The sequence below is a fragment of the Pseudophryne corroboree genome, chromosome 8 (genome assembly GCF_028390025.1).
Source record: "Pseudophryne corroboree isolate aPseCor3 chromosome 8, aPseCor3.hap2, whole genome shotgun sequence".
NCBI classification, from domain to species: Eukaryota; Metazoa; Chordata; class Amphibia; order Anura; family Myobatrachidae; genus Pseudophryne; species Pseudophryne corroboree.
Window position 1 is genome coordinate 334,033,756 of NC_086451.1, and position 21,037 is coordinate 334,054,792.

General features: G+C 45.7%; 1 long non-coding RNA gene across 2 annotated transcripts in view; it reads right to left on the minus strand.

Moving 5' to 3' along the window:
- Window positions 1-21,037, minus strand: part of LOC134947770 (uncharacterized) — a 214,832-nt gene that overhangs the window by 131,908 nt on the left and 61,887 nt on the right. Inside the window, exon 3 of one of the 2 annotated variants that reach the window (XR_010182762.1) lies at window positions 9,530-9,648. The exons of the other annotated variant lie outside the window; for it this stretch is intronic. This is a non-coding gene — a long non-coding RNA (uncharacterized LOC134947770). Of the gene's footprint in view, window positions 1-9,529; window positions 9,649-21,037 lie in introns of those variants that run through there. 2 annotated transcript variants of the gene reach the window in all.

A 21,037-nucleotide genomic window follows, 5' to 3' on the forward strand; every position in this document is an offset into this window, starting at 1 on the left:
CCTTAATATACTACTAATTCTCCCCACCCATCATCCCCACAGACCATGCGTCATTCATGCAGAATACCTGCTTTACAAATGCCTACTCTATATTTGTCTGCACAGTTTGAGCTCATGTGTGTAATTTGCCACAGGGACGGTGGACGTCATCCCATTGGGCTTCAAGACTCTTGACAATTCTTCATTAACATAAGAGCAGCTGTACATTTTCATAACTGTTGTAAGGATAATGGGGAAGGTTTGGTTTACTGGTCTTGTACATTGTGGTTAACACTAATATCGCCTTATGTCGAATGACTGGTTTAATAACATGGATATAGTCAGATCTGTACATCGATAAAGCCAATTCACATCCAGATGTTTGAGTTTTATATTAGATGTCATCATTGCAAGCTAAAGAACAATGGCTTCTTCATAATGACATATATGGTTTAAATGATCCAATTATCAGTGCTGCAAGTATGGCGGTACGGGGCAGTACTGTGTACCGGTAAGACATTGCCAGCCGATGCACTGTATTGCTGGCCCAACCGCCATGTTTGCAACTGCTACTGTGTATGAGGGGAGGAGAGCGCAGCGCACGCCTCTCCTGCCCCTCAGTGCTCAATCCAGTCATATGTGAGGCATATGTGTATCTGGCACTTTGGGGACATGTGTATACCTGGCACTGTGAGGGCATATGTGTATCTGGCACTTTGGGGACATGTGTATACCTGGCACTGTGGGGGAGGGGGGCATATGTCTATCTGGCACAGGGGAGGCATATGTGTATCTGGCACTGTGGTGACATGTGTATACCTGGCACTGTGGGGACATATCTGGCACTGTGGGGGCATATGTGTATCTGCCACTTTGAGGACATGTGTATACCTGGCACTGTGGGGGCATATGTCTATCTGGCACTGGGGAGGCATATGTCTATCTGGCACTGAGGAGGCATATGTGTATCTGGCACTGTGGGGACATGTGTATACCTGGCACTGTGGGGGCATATGTGTATCTGGCACTTTGGGGACATGTGTATACCTAGCACTGTGGGGAGCATATGTCTATATGGCACCGGGGAGGCATATGTGTATCTGGCACTTTGGGAACATGTGTATACCTGGCACTGTGGAGGAATATGTCTATCTGGCACTGGGGAGGCATATGTGTATCTGGCACTGTGGGGACATGTGTATACCTGGCACTGTGGGGACATATCTGGCACTGTGTTGGCATATGTCTATCTGTCACTGGGGGGGCATATGTGTAGCTGGCACTATGAGGACCTATGTATACCTGGTACTGTGGGGACATATCTGGCACTGTAGGGGCATATGTGTATCTGGCACTGTGGTGACATGTGTATACATGGCACTGTGGGGACATATCTGGCACTGGGGGGGCATATGTGTGTCTGCCAATTTGGGGACATGTGTATACCTGGCACTGTGGAGGAATATGTATATCTGGCACTGGGGAGGCATATGTGTACCTGGTGCTGTGGAGACATGTGTATACCTGGCACTGTGGGGGCATATCTGACACTGTGGGGGCATTTGTGTAGCTGGCACAATGAGGACATATGTATACCTGGTACTGTGGGGACATATCTGGCACTGTGGGGGCATATGTCTGTCTGGCACTATTGGGGGATATGTGGCACTGCACTACTGGGGGCATATGTGTATCTGGCACTGTGGGGGCATACCTGTATCTGGCACTGTGGGGGCATATGTGTATCTGGCACTGTAGGGACATATCTTGCATTGTGGGGGCATATGTGTATCTGGCACTGCAGTACTTTGGGCATATGTGTATTTGGCAGTGTTAGGGGCAAATCTGTATCTGGCACTGCACTGTTGGGGTCATATGTGTATCTGGCCCCCCTTATGTGTATCACGCCCCTATTTCCATTGGCCACGCCCCATGTGGCATGTGGCCACACCCATTTTTTGGCGCAGAGTACCACTAAGACTTTTTTCTACTTGCACCACTGCAAATAATATAACTGAACACCTAATAAGATACAGATTCTATAAAAGCTGAATAGTCCAATCAGGTGGCAATAGCACTAGGATGTCTCATCATCTGTTTAATTTAGCTGTGCTTCCAGTGCTATAAAGCGCAATGGAATAAGTCAAATTTAGGGTGTGTGAAATAGTGGAATAGCCTTTAACCTCCTCTCACTTTGTGGAAGCAGTATCTGCTTTTAATTAACACCCCTCCAAGGCTGTCGCACCACCTTTTGTCCTTACCCCTATCACACAAGTCACATTTCCTATCTCAAGCATAAAATGAGTGTTAGTTATCTACACACTGCTTCTCAAATATTGATTTCCTTTTTTCATCTTCTGTGAATGAAATCTTAGGAAGCCTCCAATCTCACTCGCTATATTGATTTTTTTCTAACAATTACAGTTCATCATTAGAATATGTCCCAATGGAATGATCTGTATTAATTTTACTGTAGTGATTACAGCAAATCTGTAACAAATTATTATATGAATATATCTGAACAATATTTTAACGTACAGGAAAATATCTTGTTTTTTCTTGGTTTTCTTTGGCAAATCAAGCAGCATACAACATACAAAGAGGAAACATTACTGGAATCATCCATCCATCCATCCATCCATCCATCCATCCATCCATCCATCCATCCATCCATCCATCCATCCATCCATATAAAAGCATAGATATTTCAGCTCTGTCAGTGTTCTACAGATGGAAACATAGGGCCTAATTCAGACCTGATTGCTCCTCTGTAAATTCAGATAGTCGCCGCCCATAGAAAGTGAAAACCCGTCCCGTGCAAGTGTTCAAATGCATTCGTAGGCTTGATAGCAGACAGCTGCAAATCCATTGGCAACTCACTCACCATCTAATGATTTTTCCAGTCTGTACAGTCTGGACTTCCTCCTGCAGTGCGATAGAAATAGGCTGTTCAGGACTGGAGCTGACGTCACACACCCTCCCAGAAAACACTTGGGAACACCTGCGTTTTTCCTGACACTCCCAGAAAACAGCCAGTTACCACCCCTAAACATCCGCTTCTTGTCAATCACCTTGCATATGCCTAGCAATGAAAATGTTTGCACCATTCTGTCGCTGTATGGCATTGCGCCAGTGCATTGCATACGCATGCACAGCCGTTCGATCATTGGCCGCTGTGCGATTTCGCGCAACAGCGATCAGGTCTGAATCGGCCCCATAATATGAATAATAATGCTAACAATGGCAGGATGAGGATAGAACTAGAGATGAGCGGGTTCGGTTTCTCTGAATCCGAACCCGCACGAACTTCATGTTTTTTTTCACGGGTCCGAGCGACTCGGATCTTCCCGCCTTGCTCGGTTAACCCGAGCGCGCCCGAACGTCATCATGACGCTGTCGGATTCTCGCGAGACTCGGATTCTATATAAGGAGCCGCGCGTCGCCGCCATTTTCACACGTGCATTGAGATTGATAGGGAGAGGACGTGGCTGGCGTCCTCTCCATTTAGATTATGGTTGAGAGAGAGAGAGAGAGATTGACCTGAGGCTGTGATACTGTAGAAGAGAGTGCAGAGTTTAGTGACTGACGACCACAGTGACCACCAGACAGTGCAGTTGTTTGTTTTATTTAATATATCCGTTCTCTGCCTGAAAAAAACGATACACACAGTGACTCAGTCACATACCATATCTGTGTGCACTGCTCAGCCCAGTGTGCTGCATCAATGTATATATATATCTGACTGTGCTCAGCTCACACAGCTTATAATTGTGGGGGAGACTGGGGAGCACGGCAGTGCCAGTTATAGGTTATAGCAGGAGCCAGGAGTACATAATATTATATTAAAATTAAACAGTGCACACTTTTGCTGCAGGAGTGCCACTGCCAGTGTGACTAGTGACCAGTGACCTGACCACCAGTATATATAATATTAGTAGTATACTATCTCTTTATCAACCAGTCTATATTAGCAGCAGACACAGTACAGTGCGGTAGTTCACGGCTGTGGCTACCTCTGTGTCGGCACTCGGCAGCCCGTCCATAATTGTATATACCACCTAACCGTGGTTTTTTTTTCTTTCTTTATAGTCATACTAGTTACGAGTATACTATCTCTTTATCAACCAGTCTATATTAGCAGCAGACACAGTACAGTGCGGTAGTTCACGGCTGTGGCTACCTCTGTGTCGGCACTCGGCAGCCCGTCCATAATTGTATATACCACCTAACCGTGGTTTTTTTTTCTTTCTTTATACATACATACTAGTTACGAGTATACTATCTCTTTATCAACCAGTCTATATTAGCAGCAGACACAGTACAGTGCGGTAGTTCACGGCTGTGGCTACCTCTGTGTCGGCACTCGGCAGCCCGTCCATAATTGTATATACCACCTAACCGTGGTTTTTTTTTCTTTCTTTATACATACATACTAGTTACGAGTATACTATCTCTTTATCAACCAGTCTATATATTAGCAGCAGACACAGTACAGTGCGGTAGTTCACGGCTGTGGCTACCTCTGTGTCGGCACTCGGCAGCCCGTCCATAATTGTATATACCACCTAACCGTGGTTTTTCTTTCTTTCTTTATACATACATACTAGTTACGAGTATACTATCTCTTTATCAACCAGTCTATATATTAGCAGCAGACACAGTACAGTGCGGTAGTTCACGGCTGTGGCTACCTCTGTGTCGGCACTCGGCAGCCCGTCCATAATTGTATATACCACCTAACCGTGGTTTTTCTTTCTTTCTTTATACATACATACTAGTTACGAGTATACTATCTCTTTATCAACCAGTCTATATTAGCAGCAGACACAGTACAGTACGGTAGTTCACGGCTGTGGCTACCTCTGTGTCTGCACTCGGCAGGCAGTCCATAATTGTATACTAGTATCCATCTCCATTGTTTACCTGAGGTGCCTTTTAGTTGTGCCTATTAAAATATGGAGAACAAAAATGTTGAGGTTCCAAAATTAGGGAAAGATCAAGATCCACTTCCACCTCGTGCTGAAGCTGCTGCCACTAGTCATGGCCGAGACGATGAAATGCCAGCAACGTCGTCTGCCAAGGCCGATGCCCAATGTCATAGTACAGAGCATGTCAAATCCAAAACACCAAATATCAGAAAAAAAAGGACTCCAAAACCTAAAATAAAATTGTCGGAGGAGAAGCGTAAACTTGCCAATATGCCATTTACGACACGGAGTGGCAAGGAACGGCTGAGGCCCTGGCCTATGTTCATGGCTAGTGGTTCAGCTTCACATGAGGATGGAAGCACTCAGCCTCTCGCTAGAAAAATGAAAAGACTCAAGCTGGCAAAAGCAGCACAGCAAAGAACTGTGCATTCTTCGAAATCCCAAATCCACAAGGAGAGTCCAATTGTGTCGGTTGCGATGCCTGACCTTCCCAACACTGGACGTGAAGAGCATGCGCCTTCCACCATTTGCACGCCCCCTGCAAGTGCTGGAAGGAGCACCCGCAGTCCAGTTCCTGATAGTCAGATTGAAGATGTCAGTGTTGAAGTACACCAGGATGAGGAGGATATGGGTGTTGCTGGCGCTGGGGAGAAATTGACCAGGAGGATTCTGATGGTGAGGTGGTTTGTTTAAGTCAGGCACCCGGGGAGACACCTGTTGTCCGTGGGAGGAATATGGCCGTTGACATGCCAGGTGAAAATACCAAAAAAATCAGCTCTTCGGTGTGGAGGTATTTCACCAGAAATGCGGACAACAGGTGTCAAGCCGTGTGTTCCCTTTGTCAAGCTGTAATAAGTAGGGGTAAGGACGTTAACCACCTCGGAACATCCTCCCTTATACGTCACCTGCAGCGCATTCATAATAAGTCAGTGACAAGTTCAAAAACTTTGGGTGACAGCGGAAGCAGTCCACTGACCAGTAAATCCCTTCCTCTTGTAACCAAGCTCACGCAAACCACCCCACCAACTCCCTCAGTGTCAATTTCCTCCTTCCCCAGGAATGCCAATAGTCCTGCAGGCCATGTCACTGGCAATTCTGACGAGTCCTCTCCTGCCTGGGATTCCTCCGATGCATCCTTGCGTGTAACGCCTACTGCTGCTGGCGCTGCTGTTGTTGCCGCTGGGAGTCGATGGTCATCCCAGAGGGGAAGTCGTAAGCCCACTTGTACTACTTCCAGTAAGCAATTGACTGTTCAACAGTCCTTTGCGAGGAAGATGAAATATCACAGCAGTCATCCTACTGCAAAGCGGATAACTGAGGCCTTGACAACTATGTTGGTGTTAGACGTGCGTCCGGTATCCGCCGTTAGTTCACAGGGAACTAGACAATTTATTGAGGCAGTGTGCCCCCGTTACCAAATACCATCTAGGTTCCACTTCTCTAGGCAGGCGATACCGAGAATGTACACGGACGTCAGAAAAAGACTCACCAGTGTCCTAAAAAATGCAGTTGTACCCAATGTCCACTTAACCACGGACATGTGGACAAGTGGAGCAGGGCAGGGTCAGGACTATATGACTGTGACAGCCCACTGGGTAGATGTATGGACTCCCGCCGCAAGAACAGCAGCGGCGGCACCAGTAGCAGCATCTCGCAAACGCCAACTCTTTCCTAGGCAGGCTACGCTTTGTATCACCGCTTTCCAGAATACGCACACAGCTGAAAACCTCTTACGGCAACTGAGGAAGATCATCGCGGAATGGCTTACCCCAATTGGACTCTCCTGTGGATTTGTGGCATCGGACAACGCCAGCAATATTGTGTGTGCATTAAATATGGGCAAATTCCAGCACGTCCCATGTTTTGCACATACCTTGAATTTGGTGGTGCAGAATTTTTTAAAAAACGACAGGGGCGTGCAAGAGATGCTGTCGGTGGCCAGAAGAATTGCGGGACACTTTCGGCGTACAGGCACCACGTACAGAAGACTGGAGCACCACCAAAAACTACTGAACCTGCCCTACCATCATCTGAAGCAAGAAGTGGTAACGAGGTGGAATTCAACCCTCTATATGCTTCAGAGGTTGGAGGAGCAGCAAAAGGCCATTCAAGCCTATACAATTGAGCACGATATAGTAGGTGGAATGCACCTGTCTCAAGCGCAGTGGAGAATGATTTCAACGTTGTGCAAGGTTCTGATGCCCTTTGAACTTGCCACACGTGAAGTCAGTTCAGACACTGCCAGCCTGAGTCAGGTCATTCCCCTCATCAGGCTTTTGCAGAAGAAGCTGGAGACATTGAAGGAGGAGCTAACACGGAGCGATTCCGCTAGGCATGTGGGACTTGTGGATGGAGCCCTTAATTCGCTTAACAAGGATTCACGGGTGGTCAATCTGTTGAAATCAGAGCACTACATTTTGGCCACCGTGCTCGATCCTAGATTTAAAGCCTACCTTGGATCTCTCTTTCCGGCAGACACAAGTCTGCTGGGGTTGAAAGACCTGCTGGTGACAAAATTGTCAAGTCAAGCGGAACGCGACCTGTCAACATCTCCTCCTTCACATTCTCCCGCAACTGGGGGTGCGAGGAAAAGGCTCAGAATTCCGAGCCCACCCGCTGGCGGTGATGCAGGGCAGTCTGGAGCGACTGCTGATGCTGACATCTGGTCCGGACTGAAGGACCTGACAACGATTACGGACATGTCGTCTACTGTCACTGCATATGATTCTCTCAACATTGATAGAATGGTGGAGGATTATATGAGTGACCGCATCCAAGTAGGCACGTCACACAGTCCGTACTTATACTGGCAGGAAAAAGAGGCAATTTGGAGACCCTTGCACAAACTGGCTTTATTCTACCTAAGTTGCCCTCCCACAAGTGTGTACTCCGAAAGAGTGTTTAGTGCCGCCGCTCACCTTGTCAGCAATCGGCGTACGAGGTTACATCCAGAAAATGTGGAGAAGATGATGTTCATTAAAATGAATTATAATCAATTCCTCCGCGGAGACATTGACCAGCAGCAATTGCCTCCACAAAGTACACAGGGAGCTGAGATGGTGGATTCCAGTGGGGACGAATTGATAATCTGTGAGGAGGGGGATGTACACGGTGATATATCGGAGGGTGATGATGAGGTGGACATCTTGCCTCTGTAGAGCCAGTTTGTGCAAGGAGAGATTAATTGCTTCTTTTTTGGGGGGGTCCAAACCAACCCGTCATATCAGTCACAGTCGTGTGGCAGACCCTGTCACTGAAATGATGGGTTGGTTAAAGTGTGCATGTCCTGTTTTGTTTATACAACATAAGGGTGGGTGGGAGGGCCCAAGGACAATTCCATCTTGCACCTCTTTTTTCTTTTCTTTTTCTTTGCATCATGTGCTGATTGGGGAGGGTTTTTTGGAAGGGACATCCTGCGTGACACTGCAGTGCCACTCCTAAATGGGCCCGGTGTTTGTGTCGGCCACTAGGGTCGCTAATCTTACTCACACAGTCAGCTACCTCATTGCGCCTCTTTTTTTCTTTGCGTCATGTGCTGTTTGGGGAGGGTTTTTTGGAAGGGACATCCTGCGTGACACTGCAGTGCCACTCCTAGATGGGCCCGGTGTTTGTGTCGGCCACTAGGGTCGCTAATCTTACTCACACAGCTACCTCATTGCGCCTCTTTTTTTCTTTTCTTCATGTGCTGTTTGGGGAGGGTTTTTTGGAAGGGACATCCTGCGTGACACTGCAGTGCCACTCCTAGATGGGCCCGGTGTTTGTGTCGGCCACTAGGGTCGCTAATCTTACTCACACAGCTACCTCATTGCGCCTCTTTTTTTCTTTGCGTCATGTGCTGTTTGGGGAGGGTTTTTTGGAAGGGCCATCCTGCGTGACACTGCAGTGCCACTCCTAGATGGGCCCGGTGTTTGTGTCGGCCACTAGGGTCGCTAATCTTACTCACACAGCTACCTCATTGCGCCTCTTTTTTTCTTTGCGTCATGTGCTGTTTGGGGAGGGTTTTTTGGAAGGGACATCCTGCGTGACACTGCAGTGCCACTCCTAGATGGGCCCGGTGTTTGTGTCGGCCACTAGGGTCGCTTATCTTACTCACACAGCGACCTCGGTGCAAATTTTAGGACTAAAAATAATATTGTGAGGTGTGAGGTATTCAGAATAGACTGAAAATGAGTGTAAATTATGGTTTTTGAGGTTAATAATACTTTGGGATCAAAATGACCCCCAAATTCTATGATTTAAGCTGTTTTTTAGTGTTTTTTGAAAAAAACACCCGAATCCAAAACACACCCGAATCCGACAAAAAAAATTCGGTGAGGTTTTGCCAAAACGCGTTCGAACCCAAAACACGGCCGCGGAACCGAACCCAAAACCAAAACACAAAACCCGAAAAATTTCAGGCGCTCATCTCTAGATAGAACATATGGAAGGAACTGATTTCGCTCATGTGTGACCCGGCATTGTATTAACTGTCAGGTGTAGATTCTAGGGGGGGAAAACGGAAATAATAATTTGCCCAAAAAAAGTTTACAAATTATTATATGTATATTCTACAATAAAAAGAACAAGGGAGCCCAACTACATCCCGCCCAAATAGTTTATTATATCAATATATAATGCACACAACGATTAGCTAAATTAACTTTTAACAGGAATTAATTTGCCTTCAAATGTTCTTTACCATCCATCCAGTGTCACAAGTAAAAGCTTCATCTGAGGTATTAACTGCTGTCCAATGGAACTTCTAGGAAAACAAAATTATACACGTCTCTCAGATGCATTACCACTCATAAAATGTAAAAACTTTAGTAAAAAGCTTTGTAATTTCTGCTCACATTTAAAGGAAATCAAACCGCTTATCTGATGGAAACAGCAATTTGCAAGCCCAGAGATTCCTCCTGCCGGATACAGTTTGCTTCCAAGGAACACTAAATATCAGCAGGCCGTATCACGACAGTAAGGAGACCGACAACAGGGTCCCGATGGATCCCAGCAGTGTTTTCTTCATCCACAGCCTAACCTTAATTGCTCCCGCTTGCAGGCTAACCCTAACCATCCCCTTCTCAGAGCCAGGGCCGTAACTACGCGTGTGCCAGGTGTGCCTGGCACACAGCGCAGTCGCCCCGAGGGCGCAACTGGCTGCATTGTAATGAGTCAAATTGACTCATTACAAGATGCCTGAGAGGAGCAGCAGCTCCGGGAGCAGGGGACAAGGAGGGGGATGGAGGGGGACTCGGGAGCAGCAGCAGCACACTGTAGTTGGTTACGGCGCTGCTGCAGCTGTCCCTCTCCTTCCACATAGGCTGGCCGCTGCCGCTGTGAATGCTGGGATGCGCTTTCATCGTCCCAGCATTTCCAGCGGTGGCAGCCAGCCAATGTGGAAGGAGAGGGACAGCTGCAGCGGACCCGCCACCAATTACAGTGCGCTGCTGCAGCTCCCAAGGCCCCCTCTCTCCTCCTCCTTCTCCCCTGCCCTGGATCTGCCAGCAGCTGCTGCACATCTATTCTTCCTGTCATAATGTGTAAAAAGGGGATACTGTCTGCCGCAATGTGTAAAAAATGGGACGCTGTCTGTCGTAATGTGTAAAAAGGGGACTCTGTCTGCCGTAATGCGTAAAAAGGGGACTCTGCCTGTCATAATGTGTAAAAATGGGACGCTGTCTGCTGTAATGTGTAAAAGGTGGACGCTGTCTGCCGTAATGTGTAAAAAGGGGACTCTGCCTATCGTAATGTGTAAAAAGGGGATGCTGTCTGCCGTAATGTGTAAAAGGTGGACTCTGTCTGCTGTAATGTGTAAAAAGGGGACTCTGCCTGTCGTAATGTGTCAAAAGGGGACACTGTGTGCCATAATGTGTAAAAAGGGGACTCTGCCTGTCGTAATGTGTAAAATGGGGACTCTGTCCGCCGTAATGTGTAAAAAACAGGGCGCTGTCTGCCGTAATGTGTAAAAAGGGGACTCTGTCTGCCATAATGTGTAAAAAGGGGAATCTGTCCACCATAATGTGTAAAAATGGGACTGTGTCTGCCGTAATGTGTAAAAAGGGGGCTCTGTCTGCCGTAATGTGTAAAAAGGGGGCTCTACCTGGTGTAGTGGTGCTACTGTGCAGTGTAATTTGAATAATGGAGCGTACTGTGCACCGTAATATGAATTGGTATTATTTTGTGGCCACACCCCTTCCCCATGAAGCCACGCTCCTATATTTTTGACGCGCGCCTGCGGCGCCCACTGTCCCTGCTTTACATAAGGAGGGGTGGGGGCACCGATGCCGTTTCTTGCACACAGCGCTAAAATGTCTAGCTACGGCCTTGCTCACAGCATAATCCTAACGTCCCCCACCCCACAGCCTAGCCCTACCTTCAGGATGTATCGGGATTCTAACCGCCGGGATCCCGTTGTCTTCTGACTGCCAGTATTTTGACTGTATCCCCTCTGCGGTATATATATTGCACCCTATGTCTTCATTTGGATAAATTAAATTTAAAAACACACTATTTAGTTCAGCAACTAAAGACACCTAGAAAATTATAGTTAATGTTTTATTTGGTAAATTAGTTTTGCATGAGCCCACTGAAATTAACACCAGCAGGAATGTATACATCACCTCCACCACAGTAGGGAAATTGGCATAAATATGCTGTTTGTGCTTATTCGAAATAAATATCTTTCCCATAAAAAGGACAGTTACCTCTATTCTTGAGGACAGATGGAGTAAAAAGACAAGAAACTAAAAACTAATCCTGACACATTATTTTTCCACTGATGTTTGCTGCCTCAAAAATTAGAAAAACGACCCTGTTTTTCTCCAGCTCACCCCCTTCATCCACTCCTAGTTAATGCTGCGTTCCTGTCTATAGACAAACAGTTAAAAGATAGGCAGTCATTAGTTAGATACTATATGGTCGACAGTCAAAAGTCAGACAGGGTCAAAAGTCAGTCAGTCAAAAGTCAGACATTCAAAAGACCGACAGGGTCAAAAGTCAGACAGGGTCATAAGTCAGACACACAAAAAAAAGTTTTTTGTTTTTCTGTGTTTTTTACAACTTTTGCCTCATTTACTATCCATGTCACCAACTATTACCCTTTAGTAAAGTTGTGGCGAGTGAAGCCGAGCGTAGTGAGACACCGAGCCCGAAGCGTGGCGAGCGAAGGAATTTCACCAAATTTGGGTTAAAAATGTTTAAACACAAAAAAAAACGTTTTTTTTTGTGTCTGACTTATTACCCTGTCTGACTTTTGACTGTCTGACTTTTGACCCTGTCGGTCTTTTGAATGTCTGACTTTTGACTGTCTGACTTTTGACCCTGTCTAACTTTTGACTGTCAACCATATAGTGTCTAACTAATGACTGTCTTTTAACTGTCTATGAGCTATACCACAGCAGTTAATGGTTCTCTGCAGCACAGTTCTATTACTAACCTTAAGGCTCCATCCTATATGCTGTGTTGAGGTCCTGATGGCACCTTCCAATTCCTCTACATTGAGATTGATAATGGCCAACTCTCAAATGTGTTTCAGCATTGTCGCTGAACTGGTGCACCCATGTAGACTGACTCTTCAGGCTCAAGTGCACAAGCGGCAAAGATATCAAAATGCACTATAGAAGACAAAGCAGATTCATCAAAGTTTGGAGAGAAATAAAATGGAGAGAGATAAAGTACCAACCAATCAAGTAATTTTTCATACACAGCCTGCTAAAATGTCAGGAGCTGATTGGTTGGTACTTTGGTGCCTATTCATCATCACTTGAATGGCCTGTTATACATACGGAAAGGCTAATTTTCACATATTTCATGTAACGGGCCATTCATCATTAGGGGTCCGATAGGGCCGCCTAATATTCAGCAAACTCTTAAGATAGTGCTCATTCTCGGAACTCCTATGGAGTTCCGGGGATGCAAAGAGAGACCCAAGAATATTCTTCTGCCTCCTCATCTCTGTCTGACCAGCAGCTCTACGCATACATGACCTGCGCAGTAGCCAGCAATGGGTGTGAAGAGTATCGCTGCTATTGTAGTAGCAGTGTTACTGATCGCAGGAAAAGTATCCACGACGCAACTCTTGGATACTTAATCGTCGGCCCCCAAATATGAATAAGCCCCTTTATCTCTCTCCACTTTTATCTCTCTCCAAGCTTTGATAAATCTGCCCCAATGATACATAATATAAAGGATTACTATGAAATCAGGCCTCCAATCAATAGGGTGATATATTTACACTCTGGAAGACACTCAGAGGATATAATTACACTATGGGGTCAATCCTGTTACCTGGGAAGGGTGCAAGTTGCTGTTGGAGCAGCACTGAATCTCCGGCAATGGCACCAAATCTCTCACACCTCACGGCCCACTTTCAGCCCAAATTCACACATTTCTGCTTCAGTAAAGTGCAGCAGTTGTTGTGCTAACTCACAACTGCAAATACATTATGGGTAGTTTGATTGACCATGACATGTATTAGCTCGTACACTGCTCACTAACTGGAACCTGCTAATATCAGTCCTATCTGCGTTATTGATACCTTTGTGGTCAGCTTGTCATATCAAAGCAGCCCCAAACTACAACTCATGTCATTCATCTGCTCGGCTCTTGTCCTTACCTTGCCGGGTATTCACTTCTTAGAAGACAGCAGTGCACATATGGGCGTATATTTACTAAAAATTTGATTTTGAGATTACTTTTATGAATCTACAAAATCAACTGAAATCGATTCTATTTGATTTTCTAAATCCCTGAAAAAAAAATCGAATTTACTAAACATCGATTTTGCATTCGATTTTCAAATGGAATTCAATTTTGGTTCATGTTTAGAAGGGATTTTAGGTAGAGATTTTGAAATTCCCTCCAAAATCGGACCTCAAATCCCCATTAAAATTCCCAGCAAAATCGAATGCAAAATTGAACAGAACTTCCTCATTGCTTCCTATTGGTCCAAATGTATCACATGCACACTAATTAAAGGGAAAGCTCTCTTTTCAAACTGTTTTATACATGAAAACCTAACTGATGTTTAAAATGTTTTGTGTTTTTTTTTATATTTGCAGCTGAAATAGTTGGCAATAAACTTAGCACTAATCTGCCTTCCTGCCTGCCTTCCACTTTCTGTGCTCACATAGTCGGTCATAGCACGAACCAGGATAGCCAGTTACAATATTCATGAATTTAAGTTTCATTATTTTACCCAACAAAAGTGCCAGATATTGTGCTACACTGCTATCTATTGCACATTGATGGACTAGATATGATGCCCATTGGTATTAAAATGTACAGCATTCAACTCATGAAACTGCTGATGTTGCTCTGATTATTGCTCCTGGGGTCTCTCAATCAGGTTGTAATTTGCATACTGCAGGTAGGTGTACAGCATACCATAAACTTGGACAGCTACTATTCCTACAGCCACACTGCTTCACATGCATTTGGGTACTTAAAAAGTAATCACAATCAATTTCCTAGCAATAGAATGGTGTTTTGAAGGTCAAATCGTATGTCTAACTTCATTCTATTAATTTGGGGATTTCAAGTTTGATTTTTATTTAGAGTTTGATTTCAAATCAAACTTTAATAAATCAGCATATTCTATATTGGACTATGAAAAAACAATGTTTTTTAGAAATTCTATTTTGAGTGGGATTTGAATTCAATTTGGTGATAGAATCGATTTGTCATTCGATTTTAACTTTAGTAAATCTGTTCAATCAAAATCGAATGGAAATAGAATGCCAAAATACCTTCTAAATGAAAATCGGACTATAGTAAATTTTGCCCCTAAGCTGTGAGATTGAACAAAGAATATACTAACACTAATACCTTACCCCAGAGGTACCCAAATGCAGTCCTCAGGGCACCCTAGTGGTCCAGTTATAAAGATATCCATGGCTAAGCACAGATTGTTAATTAAAATTAACTGAGATCCTAATTAAGTCACCTGTGGCCAAGCATGGATATACTTAAACCCTGGACTGTTAGGGTGCCTTGAGGGCTATGTTTGGGAACCTCTGTCTTAACCCTAATACCCTAACTGTAATACCTTAACCCTGCAGGGCAGACTGAATGAGCCATTTGGTTTTTATCTGCCAGCAGATTCTATGTTTCTATGTTAATACTGAACACCGTGTAAGTGGAATGGATAGCTATATGGGCTCCTGGGAATCCCAGCGACCATGTTTTTACACAATATATTGTAACATCAGTGTCCCACCCTCCCCTAGACACTGATCATAATGCCCCTAGTAGGACTTACCGCCCTACATGCTCGTTGCCAGGGGTTTCTTGCTCATTGCCAGGTGTTACATGCTTATTGCTAGGGGTTTCTTACTCATTGCCAGATGTTAAATGCTCATTGCCGGGAGATACATGCTTCTTGCCAGGGGTTACATGCTCATTGCCAGTGGATACATGCTTGTTGACAGGGGTTACATGCTCCTTGCCAGACGTTTCTATGCTCCTTTCCAGATGTTTCTATGCTCGTTGCCCAGGGGTTACATGCTTGTTGTCCAGGGGTTACTTGCTCATTGCCAAGGGGGTTACATACTCCTTGCTAAAGGGCAGGTGCACAGTGCGCCAGCACTTCTGGAATCTGCAGTTACGAGTAGCACTGGGTGCGCTGCGATCTCCTGACAGACACTAGAGGTGAAATAGTACCTCTAGCATCTGTCTCTTCCAAGGCAGTGGCCATTTTTGGAGGGGCATAGGGTCTCTGTCCATGTGGATAGAGACCCTGTGGTGCTGGCGGTGGGCTGGTGGTACGCTGTACCGGCACCATATTTCTTAATGGTACATCATGCCACCCAGTACCACCCTACTTTCAGGACTGGCATCTACTTGTAATAGATGCCTTCTGCTGCATTTACATACTGAGCTACTCCGACCACATCTGAATTAGCCTTCAAGTGCATAGTTCCAAACTGCTCGAATTTCCAGGGACTGTCTCAGGATGTATAGATTTATCCCTGGAAATCTACGCCCCTGGAAATATCCGTATTGATGAATACTGACCAACTGTACCGTAACAATCCTCATTGTCTGTATTGCAGATGTAATTCTTATTAGTGTTTCCAGCCATATGTGTTGGCTATAGAAATCAGTATTTACAGTAGTTAAAAAAACCATAAGGAGCACTTCAGTACATGATGGGCAATAGGAGGTAGAGCTGCTCGGCCAGCCACTGTCTCCAAGTGCCGAGAAGAGCTCTGGGGGGCCAGCCCGCCTCTCTGTGTGGCCAGACTGGCTCATCAGGCCATAGGCCTTTCTGGCATTTGCCAGAAGTGCCAGATGGCCAGTCTATCCCTGAAAGTTGTAGTGTACCAGGGTGCCATGAGACATTATGTACCATGAAGCATGTAGATGCAGCAGCTCAGCAGCGAAGTGTCCCTGATAATGGTTTTAAAATGGGAGCAACTGTGTATATGCTATAAGGCACAGAGACTATACCGAGTCATCCTGGTGTCAGTGCTGCCTATATAATGACCATTTACCTTGTTAATGTATTTTATTATCTGAAGTGCAGGGGCTAAATAAGCTTTTACCTTCTCATAACATATTGATCATTCCATCTGTGTTTGTGTCAAAGATAAATCATGAGAGTGAGTAGGCCTGTTAGGCCTGTATATACTCCCACTGAGCCATAAGCATGCACCGGAAGCACGCAACCTTGCCCTCCCCCGACCAGAGACGTGCAGTGAGCTAAATCGCTCAGGAGGCACTGGCTAGCACCAGAGCCAGATTTACATGCAATATATGAGCCAAAGCATACATATGGGCATTATACACAGGAGCAGTAGTATAAACTCCTGGAAATTTTGTGAGTTTTGATTAGAGATGTGCGGAAAAGTTAGCCAGGTGAGGCACTGCCTCACCTGCCATAGACTTTTTACTCCAGAGTTTTGGCTATAAAAAATATTAGAATAATGCAAAAAAATGTATTTCAAATATATTCTTTGTATTTTTCATATACTTTATATAGTCAAAACTCTGGCACAAACGTTAGTATGACAGGAAAGGCTCTGCCTCACCTGCCTCACCTCACCCCACGTCACTGCCCCCGACAGCTCCCTTGCCCTGGCAACATGTGGTAAGTATAGAAGAGAGGAAGCGGGGTGTCGCAGGAAGGGGCAATAATGGGTGGAGCAGGGTGAAGTGACCATGCATATGCAGGGTCCATTAACTAGTCTGATTTATATCATAATGGAGAATTACATGTACTGAGACTGACAGGCTTACTAAGTGATGGAACTCTCAGTCAGTAACTGTAACGTCCTCAAATACAGTATCATTTGTAGAGATGTTTCCCCCGGCCCATTTTTGCTAGTTTTGGTTCTATTGCGTTGTCCGGTTTTGATTTAGCGAAAACCACGTTACTAGTTTTGGTTGGAATCAGTATGATATGTCAGTGACAACATGGCAGGATGAGGATAGAACATATGAGAAATGACAAAGGGCCCATAACAGGTTTTACTGCTATGTTACTGCTTAGTACATCCCACCCTAATTCATGTTTGTACACTATGGCCAATGTTCATGAAAGTAAGCGAATATCGGCAAACTGTGCATTTTCTGCGATTGCAATGTGTGTGTGGGTCAATGTGCCGCTGCGATCCCACTCACAATGAGGATTTCGTGGGAAAGTGACAAGTAGACACCGCAGGCGTGTCATTACCATTTTTGGGGCATGTATCTACCGTCAGCTTATACATACAAACACATGGCGTCTGCATCGCTACTACTGTCATGACCATAGGCCAACCATTAGACCCGATGTTCATCGTCTTTGCATATAGGCTGCAAATGTGTACGTAACTGCAAATGAGTTTGCGACCGGGACGTGCAGTCAGGGGAGGCAGGGGAGGCAGTGCCTTCCCTGTCATTAACGATTAAAATAATACAAAGAAGATACTTATGACACATATTCTGTGTCATAAGTATCTGTTTTATCCTTTATATTATTCTAATAGTTTTTACCTTTGTAAAAATAGGTTGTAATAGTGTTTTGGAGGCACCGCTCACGGTGCCTCCAGCTGTCAATGCTAAACGAGTGGAAGCGGGGGCGGTGCCAAACATCGGGCAGTAGAAGCCCATTCAAAAAATCACTGAAAGCGGCACTAGTATGAGTGCCTCTTTCACAGGGGCGTGCTTTCAGCCCAAATGAAAGCACGCCCCTGTAACTGTGGAAGTTGTGATTGGGCGGGGGCGGCTTGGGGGGGGGGGGGGAGCGCCAAGGCATGCGTCCGGCCTGTCATCTTGGATTTTTATTTTTGGCTGTGGAATCACTTTGGTAACCCTAGCTAATCCGACCGCCCCACCGCCGCCCCGCCGCCCCCCCCCGCCCCGTCTCCTCTACCGTCCCGTACTGCCTACAGCGCTCGGCGCCCCACTCCATACTACGCTGTGCCCGCACACCTCACCTGTTTTGTCCCTGCCATGTACACTAGTGTACATCCGCAAGGAGCTGGGGGAGCGCAGGGTAACGTCCCACACCTGGAAGTGCCGCCGGGATGAGGGAGATGTCGGTGCCGCTGCTGGCAGCGCTGCTGCTCTCCGTGTTCCTGCTCCGGCCCACTCTGCGCAATATAACCGGGGACGTGCTAGGCGCCAAGGCTGGGGTGCGCTCTCTGTATAGTAGTGTGCGCAACTTGTCAGTGTAAAGGTCAGTTTGTTGTGTAGTGTGTGGTGTGTGAAAGGTTATTCTGTAGTGTAGTGAGTAAAGGGTCAGTCTGGGTGTAGTACAGTCTGCATGGTCAGTATGTGATGTAGTGCAGTATATATAGGGTCAGTCTGGGTGTAGTACAGTCTGCATGGTCAGTATGTGATGTAGTGCAGTATATATAGGGTCAGTCTGGGTGTAGTACAGTCTGCATGGTCAGTATGTGATGTAGTGCAGTATATATAGGGTCAGTCTGGGTGTAGTACAGTCTGCATGGTCAGTATGTGATGTAGTGCAGTATATATAGGGTCAGTCTGGGTGTAGTACAGTGTGCAGGGTCAGTCTGGGTGTAGTGCAGTATATATAGGGTCAGTATGTGATGTAGTGCAGTATATATAGGGTCAGTCTGGGTGTAGTACAGTCTGCATGGTCAGTATGTGATGTAGTGCAGTATATATAGGGTCAGTCTGGGTGTAGTACAGTCTGCATGGTCAGTATGTGATGTAGTGCAGTATATATAGGGTCAGTCTGGGTGTAGTACAGTGTGCATGGTCAGTATGTGATGTAGTGCAGTATATATAGGGTCAGTCTGGGTGTAGTACAGTCTGCATGGTCAGTATGTGATGTAGTGCAGTATATATAGGGTCAGTCTGGGTGTAGTACAGTGTGCAGGGTCAGTATGTGATGTAGTGCAGTATATATAGGGTCAGTCTGGGTGTAGTACAGTCTGCATGGTCAGTATGTGATGTAGTGCAGTATATATAGGGTCAGTCTGGGTGTAGTACAGTCTGCATGGTCAGTATGTGGTGTAGTGCAGTATATATAGGGTCAGTCTGGGTGTAGTACAGTCTGCATGGTCAGTATGTGATGTAGTGCAGTATATATAGGGTCAGTCTGGGTGTAGTACAGTCTGCATGGTCAGTATGTGATGTAGTGCAGTATATATAGGGTCAGTCTGGGTGTAGTACAGTGTGCATGGTCAGTATGTGATGTAGTGCAGTATATATAGGGTCAGTCTGGGTGTAGTACAGTGTGCATGGTCAGTATGTGATGTAGTGCAGTATATATAGGGTCAGTCTGGGTGTAGTACAGTCTGCATGGTCAGTATGTGATGTAGTGCAGTATATATAGGGTCAGTCTGGGTGTAGTACAGTCTGCATGGTCAGTATGTGATGTAGTGCAGTATATATAGGGTCAGTCTGGGTGTAGTACAGTCTGCATGGTCAGAATGTGATGTAGTGCAGTATATATAGGGTCAGTCTGGGTGTAGTACAGTGTGCATGGTCAGTATGTGATGTAGTGCAGTATATATAGGGTCAGTCTGGGTGTAGTACAGTGTGCATGGTCAGTATGTGATGTAGTACAGTATATATAGGGTCAGTCTGGGTGTAGTACAGTGTGCATGGTCAGTATGTGATGTAGTTCAGTATATATAGGGTCAGTCTGGGTGTAGTACAGTCTGCATGGTCAGTATGTGATGTAGTGCAGTATATATAGGGTCAGTCTGGGTGTAGTACAGTGTGCATGGTCAGTATGTGATTTAGTGCAGTATATATAGGGTCAGTCTGGGTGTAGTACAGTGTGCATGGTCAGTATGTGATTTAGTGCAGTATATATAGGGTCAGTCTGGGTGTAGTACAGTCTGCATGGTCAGTATGTGATGTAGTGCAGTATATATAGGGTCAGTCTGGGTGTAGTACAGTGTGCATGGTCAGTATGTGATGTAGTGCAGTATATATAGGGTCAATCTGGGTGTAGTACAGTCTGCATGGTCAGTATGTGATGTAGTGCAGTATATATAGGGTCAGTCTGGGTGTAGTACAGTGTGCATGGTCAGTATGTGATGTAGTGCAGTATATATAGGGTCAGTCTGGGTGTAGTACAGTCTGCATGGTCAGTATGTGATGTAGTGCAGTCTATCTCTGTATATATATATATATATATATATTTGTATGATATATAGATCAGTACACACACACACATATATATTCAGCAGTGTGGGTGGCACTCTCAGGACTGGCATTCAATTCAAATAACTGGGCAAAAGAGTTTCCTTCACGATCAACATTTTGGTATTATTAGCCTTCGCCAGGATCCTGACAACGGTTAATAATACCGAAACGTTGATTGTGAAGGAGACTCTTGTGTCCAGTTATTTGAATTGAATGCCATATACCATATATAGCTATATATTAGTCCTTAGGGGCCCCCCATGTCTTAAGTACCCCGGGCCCCCTGGAGCCTTAATCCAGCTCTGCCCGTGCACCGTGGCAGAAGGGGGTGCCGCTGGCCAGGGAAGTGGTTGCCGAGAAACTTCCCTGTGTGCGGCGCAGCCAGAGAGCCCCCAGTCCCGTAACTTGCGCCCACCTCCACCTCACTTTCACTGCCCGTCTCTGGCCTACTCTGCCACTAACTAAAATCATGAGCTGCAGCTGTCACTGAGTACAGTCCGGCCAGAGGAGGGAGGAGAGGCACGATCCCCGCTCATCCCCAT